Source organism: Schistocerca gregaria, unplaced genomic scaffold (genome assembly GCF_023897955.1).
Source record: "Schistocerca gregaria isolate iqSchGreg1 unplaced genomic scaffold, iqSchGreg1.2 ptg000705l, whole genome shotgun sequence".
NCBI lineage: Eukaryota > Metazoa > Arthropoda > Insecta > Orthoptera > Acrididae > Schistocerca > Schistocerca gregaria.
This window is the reverse complement of record NW_026062083.1, coordinates 45,001-52,500: the sequence shown is the minus strand read 5'-3', so window position 1 is coordinate 52,500 and position 7,500 is coordinate 45,001. Positions and strand designations below refer to the sequence as shown.

Genomic DNA, 7,500 nt, shown 5'->3' with positions numbered 1-7,500 from the left:
GAGTGCATCCTCTCTGCGACATTGCACCGTCGACACTATGATAACCAGAGCAGTAGGTCCACCTATAAAAGCACAATACCCCACTCCTCCGACAACTACCATTGCTCAGATAAACCAACACACATCCTACACAGAGGGGCACCAAATATCACCCCCCGCCCTCGTGTTATACCACATGAAAAATTGCAGAAGTGAGAGACACAGACCCGCCAGCCTCTTGCTACAAGCATCGAACCGACGTGACGTATCTGACGGTGACTCAGGCATCCGCGTACTGCCACCACTATCCACCCCCCCCCCCCCTCTCTCTCTCTTCCCCCTTTCCCACAATACCAAATTTAACCAACTTTATTGCTTAACCTAACTGTGGCTGTACCAGATTATCGCTTAACCTAACTGTGGCTGTACCAGATTATCGCTTAACCTAACTGTGGCTGTACCAGATTATCGCTTAACCTAACTGTGGCTGTACCAGATTATCGCTTAACCTAACTGTGGCTGTACCAGATTATCGCTTAACCTAACTGTGGCTGTACCAGATTATCGCTTAACCTAACTGTGGCTGTACCAGATTATCGCTTAACCTAACTGTGGCTGTACCAGATTATCGCTTAACCTAACTGTGGCTGTACCAGATCATCGCTTAACCTAACTGTGGCTGTACCAGATCATCGCTTAACCTAACTGTGGCTGTACCAGATTATCGCTTAACCTAACTCAATTTGTCCCTTAACCTAACTCAAGTTGTCCCTTAACCTAACTCAAGTTGTCCCTTAACCTAACTCAAGTTGTCCCTTAACCTAACTCAAGTTGTCCCTTAACCTAACTCAAGTTGTCCCTTAACCTAACTCAAGTTTTCCCTTAACCTAACTCAAGTTGTCCCTTAACCTAACTCAAGTTGTCCCTTAACCTAACTCAAGTTGTCCCTTAACCTAACTCAAGTTGTCCCTTAACCTAACTCAAGTTGTCCCTTAACCTAACTCAAGTTGTCCCTTAACCTAACTCAAGTTGTCCCTTAACCTAACTCAAGTTGTCCCTTAACCTAACTCAAGTTGTCCCTTAACCTAACTCAAGTTGTCCCTTAACCTAACTCAAGTTGTCCCTTAACCTAACTCAAGTTGTCCCTTAACCTAACTCAAGTTGTCCCTTAACCTAACTCAAGTTGTCCCTTAACCTAACTCAAGTTGTCCCTTAACCTAACCCACGTTGTCCCTTAACCTAACCCACGTTGTCCCTTAACCTAACCCACGTTGTCCCTTAACCTAACCCACGTTGTCCCTTAACCTAACCCACGTTGTCCCTTAACCTAACCCACGTTGTCCCTTAACCTAACCCACGTTGTCCCTTAACCTAACCCACGTTGTCCCTTAACCTAACCCACGTTGTCCCTTAACCTAACCCACGTTGTCCCTTAACCTAACCCACGTTGTCCCTTAACCTAACCCACGTTGTCCCTTAACCTAACCCACGTTGTCCCTTAACCTAACCCACGTTGTCCCTTAACCTAACCCACGTTGTCCCTTAACCTAACCCACGTTGTCCCTTAACCTAACCCACGTTGTCCCTTAACCTAACCCACGTTGTCCCTTTGCCTAACATAGTTCACTGCTCGGAATCTCTGGTGTCGTTGTTATCCTCATGTAGATGTCTTGCGAGTGTTGCTTACTTTCCACATATTCCCGCTATCCACTGTCAATTGTACTGCAATAGGACTATATCGGCCCCCCCCCCCCTCTGTCCCCCTCTTTGTGTCTCTGTCCTCTCAAGCTGGTCGGTCTGGCGTGTGAGTGTTAAATGAGCCTCGCAGCTGTTCAGTTGCATTCAGATGTCGACGCCCTCAGTGTACGTCGTGGTATGGTCTGTGTCCATTGTCCGCTGATGTCGTACGCGTAACCCACACGCTGTACCGATCATCGGTAGTTACGTACAGAGTGAAGTAGTGTGATACGTGTGACTGTACGCTGGCTGTGCCCAACGGTGTCGAATCTCAATTTCCATATGTTGTGCTCGATGCTACTTGTCTCGTCTCCCAATAACAGCTAGGTTGCACTGTGGTACGCCGTAGAGGCGTGTGGGAGGAACGTACGAACGCATTGTATGTCACCCTGGGTCGCTGGGGGTGGTGGTGCGGTGAGTCAGGTCAGGTCAGGTCAGGTCAGGTCAGCGTGAGCCGTCTGATGTAGTGACGCGTGTATTCCGACTTTGTCGTATTGCCTCACACAAAGTGCTACCCTGGTGGACCGCGTTCCATATCTGGGACATGCCGCAGATGCCGGTTGACAGTGGATCGCGGAAGGGACATCGCATACTTGCGCAGGCCACCTTCCACGTGTTCTCTTCTGCACATGTCGCAGTGTGTATGTGGTCTGATGTAGCGTGTCGTGACACATGACATCCTGGCATGCAAGAATTGTTGAATTCGCAAATGTAGGTGGACATCTACGTTTACTGCCCAAGATACGCAAATGAACTGGAAATCCGTTGTTGAGCGGTTGTTCACGCTGGAGGTGAATCTGTGATGGCGACGATCGGTACAGCTATTAACCGGTTGTTTCAGCGGTACCCGCCACATCCACACACGTGACTAGGCCCATGTGGGTATGAAGCGATACGCGGCGGTGGCTTGGTGGGACTGTTCCCGGCCGGTGAAGGGGGGCCGCCCGGCGTGTTGGCCGCGCGCTGCGTGGGCGCACGCGCAACAGGCGGCTGGTGGGGGGCGCCGAGTGGCAGGAGCGCCAGCCGACGGGCCCGGCAGGCGGCGCAGCTACGCTGCGGCGCACCCTGCACGCGGCGCCTGGCGGCCAAAGTTGGTTCAGCCGAGCCCGGTGCGAAGCGCGGTGGACATCTGCAGTGTGCTGGTCTGATTGAGGACTGTGTGCGTTGAGGATGCGCCGCCGCCTGGCACTCGGCGCCGCGACGCCGTCTGCTGCTCGGTCGCCCCAGCGGTTCTCGCAGGTGGTTTGTATCGCAGTTGTGCGGACGTGTTGGCGCGTGCGCTGTGCTGGGAGAGTTCGCTTCTGCACCCAAGTGGGGCTTTGCCCTTGTGTGGCGCTGGCGTTGGAGCTGCCGGTCACCATAGGTGGCGCGTGTTGTCTCCCGCCGGCAATGCCACGACAGCACGCTCCCGGGCCTCTGTCGGCAGCGGCAAGCTCAGTTGGGAGCAAGGGTGTTCGCACTAAAACCGTCTACTCGCCTAACTCCGGGCGATTGCGCCTCTCTCGAAACCGACCAAGTACCTAGGACGGCGCTGCGCGCCGCCGGGACCTGAGAGGGTTTCGAGGTGTATCGTGCAGGGGAGCTCGGCCTCCTCCTGTTTGCAGAATAATTGAGCGGACGCTTGCGTGTTCGCGCGGGCCCCCGGGACACACTCCCGGGCGGCCGGCTGCTCAGCTCTAGTTGACGCAGCTCCCTGGTTGATCCTGCCAGTAGTCATATGCTTGTCTCAAAGATTAAGCCATGCATGTCTCAGTACAAGCCGCATTAAGGTGAAACCGCGAATGGCTCATTAAATCAGTTATGGTTCCTTAGATCGTACCCACGTTACTTGGATAACTGTGGTAATTCTAGAGCTAATACATGCAAACAGAGTCCCGACCAGAGATGGAAGGGACGCTTTTATTAGATCAAAACCAATCGGATTGGCTTGTCTGGTCCGTTTGCCTTGGTGACTCTGAATAACTTTGGGCTGATCGCACGGTCCTCGTACCGGCGACGCATCTTTCAAATGTCTGCCTTATCAACTGTCGATGGTAGGTTCTGCGCCTACCATGGTTGTAACGGGTAACGGGGAATCAGGGTTCGATTCCGGAGAGGGAGCCTGAGAAACGGCTACCACATCCAAGGAAGGCAGCAGGCGCGCAAATTACCCACTCCCGGCACGGGGAGGTAGTGACGAAAAATAACGATACGGGACTCATCCGAGGCCCCGTAATCGGAATGAGTACACTTTAAATCCTTTAACGAGTATCTATTGGAGGGCAAGTCTGGTGCCAGCAGCCGCGGTAATTCCAGCTCCAATAGCGTATATTAAAGTTGTTGCGGTTAAAAAGCTCGTAGTTGGATTTGTGTCCCACGCTGTTGGTTCACCGCCCGTCGGTGTTTAACTGGCATGTATCGTGGGACGTCCTGCCGGTGGGGCGAGCCGAAGGGGTGCTTTCGCGTCCCGAGGCGGACCCCGTTTAAATCCTACCAGGGTGCTCTTTGTTGAGTGTCTCGGTGGGCCGGCACGTTTACTTTGAACAAATTAGAGTGCTTAAAGCAGGCAAGCCCGCCTGAATACTGTGTGCATGGAATAATGGAATAGGACCTCGGTTCTATTTTGTTGGTTTTCGGAACCCGAGGTAATGATTAATAGGGACAGGCGGGGGCATTCGTATTGCGACGTTAGAGGTGAAATTCTTGGATCGTCGCAAGACGAACAGAAGCGAAAGCATTTGCCAGGTATGTTTTCATTAATCAAGAACGAAAGTTAGAGGTTCGAAGGCGATCAGATACCGCCCTAGTTCTAACCATAAACGATGCCAGCCAGCGATCCGCCGCAGTTCCTCCGATGACTCGGCGGGCAGCCTCCGGGAAACCAAAGCTTTTGGGTTCCGGGGGAAGTATGGTTGCAAAGCTGAAACTTAAAGGAATTGACGGAAGGGCACCACCAGGAGTGGAGCCTGCGGCTTAATTTGACTCAACACGGGAAACCTCACCAGGCCCGGACACCGGAAGGATTGACAGATTGATAGCTCTTTCTTGATTCGGTGGGTGGTGGTGCATGGCCGTTCTTAGTTGGTGGAGCGATTTGTCTGGTTAATTCCGATAACGAACGAGACTCTAGCCTGCTAACTAGTCGCGTGACATCCTTCGTGCTGTCAGCGATTACTTTTCTTCTTAGAGGGACAGGCGGCTTCTAGCCGCACGAGATTGAGCAATAACAGGTCTGTGATGCCCTTAGATGTTCTGGGCCGCACGCGCGCTACACTGAAGGAATCAGCGTGTCTTCCTAGGCCGAAAGGTCGGGGTAACCCGCTGAACCTCCTTCGTGCTAGGGATTGGGGCTTGCAATTGTTCCCCATGAACGAGGAATTCCCAGTAAGCGCGAGTCATAAGCTCGCGTTGATTACGTCCCTGCCCTTTGTACACACCGCCCGTCGCTACTACCGATTGAATGATTTAGTGAGGTCTTCGGACTGGTACGCGGCATCGACTCTGTCGTTGCCGATGCTACCGGAAAGATGACCAAACTTGATCATTTAGAGGAAGTAAAAGTCGTAACAAGGTTTCCGTAGGTGAACCTGCGGAAGGATCATTACCGACTAGACTGCATGTCTTTCGATGTGCGTGTCGTGTCGCGCAACACGCTACCTGTACGGCAGTGGCCGTGCGCCGCGTGCGGAACCACGCGTGCCTCTCAAAACTAGCGGAAGTGTTGTTGTTGTTGTGTGGTACGAGCGCTGAAGCTCTGGAGCGGCTGGCCTGCGGTACCTGGCGCCTGGCGCCGGTTTTGAATGACGTTCGCCCGAGTGCCTGTCCGCTCCGGTGTGGAGCCGTACGACGCCCATCGGCTGTGAGGCCGTTGGACACAAAAAAAATAGTGGAACAGGGGCCGTCAGACGCCTCAGTCCCGCAAATGCTACTGTCTTGAAAGAGACAGTGGGAGACTGAAAAGGAAAAGATCACCCAGGACGGTGGATCACTCGGCTCGTGGGTCGATGAAGAACGCAGCAAATTGCGCGTCGACATGTGAACTGCAGGACACATGAACATCGACGTTTCGAACGCACATTGCGGTCCATGGATTCCGTTCCCGGGCCACGTCTGGCTGAGGGTCGGCTACGTATACTGAAGCGCGCGGCGTTTGTCCCGCTTCGGAGACGTGGGAGTGTCGTGGTCGCCTGTGTGGCCGGCCGCGTCTCCTTAAACGTGCGATGCGCGCCCGTCGCCTGGCGGTTCGCATACCGGTACTTTCTCGGTAGCGTGCACAGCCGGCTGGCGGTGTGGCGTGCGACACCTCGTACAACGACCTCAGAGCAGGCGAGACTACCCGCTGAATTTAAGCATATTACTAAGCGGAGGAAAAGAAACTAACAAGGATTCCCCCAGTAGCGGCGAGCGAACAGGGAAGAGTCCAGCACCGAACCCCGCAGGCTGCCGCCTGTCGTGGCATGTGGTGTTTGGGAGGGTCCACTACCCCGACGCCTCGCGCCGAGCCCAAGTCCAACTTGAATGAGGCCACGGCCCGTAGAGGGTGCCAGGCCCGTAGCGGCCGGTGCGAGCGTCGGCGGGACCTCTCCTTCGAGTCGGGTTGCTTGAGAGTGCAGCTCCAAGTGGGTGGTAAACTCCATCTGAGACTAAATATGACCACGAGACCGATAGCGAACAAGTACCGTGAGGGAAAGTTGAAAAGAACTTTGAAGAGAGAGTTCAAAAGTACGTGAAACCGTTCTGGGGTAAACGTGAGAAGTCCGAAAGGTCGAACGGGTGAGATTCACGCCCATCCGGCCACTGGCCCCCGCCCTCGGCAGATGGGGCCGGCCGCCCGCGCGGAGCAATCCGCGGCGGGGTCGTGTCCGGTTGCCTTTCCACTCGCCGCGGGGTGGGGCCGTTCCGGTGTGCGGTGGGCCGCACTTCTCCCCTAGTAGGACGTCGCGACCCGCTGGGTGCCGGCCTACGGCCCGGGTGCGCAGCCTGTCCTTCCGCGGGCCTCGGTTCGCGTCTGTTGGGCAGAGCCCCGGTGTCCTGGCTGGCTGCTCGGCGGTATATCTGGAGGAGTCGATTCGCCCCTTTGGGCGCTCGGGCTCCCGGCAAGCGCGCGCGGTTCTTCCCGGATGACGGACCTACCTGGCCCGGCCCCGGACCCGCGCCGCTGTTGGCTCGGGATGCTCTCGGGCGGAATAATCGCTCCCGTCAGCGGCGCTTCAGCTTTGGACAATTTCACGACCCGTCTTGAAACACGGACCAAGGAGTCTAACATGTGCGCGAGTCATTGGGCTGTACGAAACCTAAAGGCGTAATGAAAGTGAAGGTCTCGCCTTGCGCGGGCCGAGGGAGGATGGGGCTTCCCCGCCCTTCACGGGGCGGCGGCCTCCGCACTCCCGGGGCGTCTCGTCCTCATTGCGAGGTGAGGCGCACCTAGAGCGTACACGTTGGGACCCGAAAGATGGTGAACTATGCCTGGCCAGGACGAAGTCAGGGGAAACCCTGATGGAGGTCCGTAGCGATTCTGACGTGCAAATCGATCGTCGGAGCTGGGTATAGGGGCGAAAGACTAATCGAACCATCTAGTAGCTGGTTCCCTCCGAAGTTTCCCTCAGGATAGCTGGTGCTCGTACGAGTCTCATCCGGTAAAGCGAATGATTAGAGGCCTTGGGGCCGAAACGACCTCAACCTATTCTCAAACTTTAAATGGGTGAGATCTCCGGCTTGCTTGATATGCTGAAGCCGCGAGCAAACGACTCGGATCGGAGTGCCAAGTGGGCCACTTTTGGTAAGCAGAACTGGCGCTGTGGGATG

At 55.0% G+C, this 7,500-nt stretch overlaps 3 non-coding genes across 3 annotated transcripts in view; all 3 read left to right on the top strand.

Annotated features, from left to right (window-relative positions):
- Positions 1-3,406: 3,406 nt before the first annotated feature.
- On the top strand, positions 3,407-5,299 carry LOC126320249 (small subunit ribosomal RNA). The gene has a single exon (XR_007557986.1). It is a non-coding gene; the product is annotated as a small subunit ribosomal RNA (ribosomal RNA).
- A 365-nt stretch (positions 5,300-5,664) lies between these two features.
- Positions 5,665-5,819, top strand: LOC126320240 (5.8S ribosomal RNA). The gene has a single exon (XR_007557977.1). It is a non-coding gene; the product is annotated as a 5.8S ribosomal RNA (ribosomal RNA).
- A 188-nt stretch (positions 5,820-6,007) lies between these two features.
- The window catches only part of LOC126320201 (large subunit ribosomal RNA), a 4,222-nt gene continuing 2,729 nt past the window's right edge, over positions 6,008-7,500 (top strand). The window contains exon 1 of the ribosomal RNA XR_007557945.1: positions 6,008-7,500. This exon is cut by the window's right edge and continues 2,729 nt beyond it. This is a non-coding gene — a ribosomal RNA (large subunit ribosomal RNA).